We start from the raw sequence: 1337 nt of genomic DNA, 5'->3' as shown, positions 1-1337 counted from the left end.
GTGGTCAGTGTTTATGGGACACTCAGCAGAGCAGAGCTGTCTCTCTGGTGAATTTACTACAGTTAACTACAGTTTTTCTCTAACCGTAACATTAATTTGGTTACAGCCTATAAGTAACAGTTCAAATCAAGTTTATTTTAATTAACAGAAAATGTATCTTCTAGAAAGTGAAAGTGTTCATTGCACTGTGCATTTATGAACCACAACAACAAATGTATATCTGATCATGAACAGACTGTAGGCATGTAGATATGACTGTCTGCAGTTTCACAGGGCTTCTCTGAGAATTCCACTTGCCAGTTCTGAAAAAATTGACTCAACACTGAAAAGATCACTGCACGTTTCTCTCGTGTCTGCTAAACCAGCAGTGAACTGTGATACCCCGCAGTTTACCCTACCAGCAGTCAGGTTTCAAACAAAATACACAGCTAGGTTTGCATAGGCGATCTGAGTGAGGGGCTAAAATACAATGAAACATTTCCCGAATGACATATATTATATCCAGGATATTTGAGCATTTTAATCAAGATAAAGGTCTTAAGAAGTTTTAAAAGTCCAGCGTGTAAGATTAAGTGCCATCCTCTCTTGATTCCAAGATGGTGCCCCAGACGGCACCCTTGGTGTGTTTGTGCACATTGTTTTAGGGCAGACTGCAGCTTCTCATTCACTTCTCTGAGAAGGTGATTGGCTGCAATCTGCCATCCCTACAGACCCTTTATGTCTCCCGTACTCTAAGGCATGCAGGTAAGATTGTGGCTGACCCCTCCAACCCTGGACACAAACTATGGCAGGAGGCTGCGGTCCATCAGGACCAAAACCTCCCACCAAAACATTTTCTTCCCATCTGCAGCTAGCCTCAGTCTCAGGACCAGCACCGACACTGACTCTTAAACCCACCACCCAACCTGAATATATATGTTACATTAATGCACTTCCCTTGGTTTTTATCTTGCACATTGCAATATTATTATATAATGCCACACTGCTAAACTGAACAATATTTGGCACATTCCTGGAAACTGTACAGCCTTTCATTCATTTATTTAAATAACGGTTATATTGTACATAGTGGCCCTGTTTTTATATTTGTATATATTGTCTCTTTTTATCTATTTATATTCTATGCTTTATATTTGCTATTTTTACTGTAATGCACCAATTTAACAAGGCAAATTCCTTCTTGACAATAAACCTGATTCTGATTCTGATCTAGCTATGAAGTTGCAAAATTGCAACCATCTAAATGCAGCTCAGCCTTCCAAGCATGTAGGAGAAACTTCAGTGGCCCCAAAACTCGAAAAATGCTAAGGGCCATATCTGGAGCCAGTGTTTGGTTT

Source organism: Morone saxatilis, unplaced genomic scaffold (genome assembly GCF_004916995.1).
Source record: "Morone saxatilis isolate NCDOM2014 unplaced genomic scaffold, NCSU_SB_2.0 Contig2, whole genome shotgun sequence".
NCBI lineage: Eukaryota > Metazoa > Chordata > Actinopteri > Moronidae > Morone > Morone saxatilis.
Note: the sequence above shows the minus strand (reverse complement) of the source record.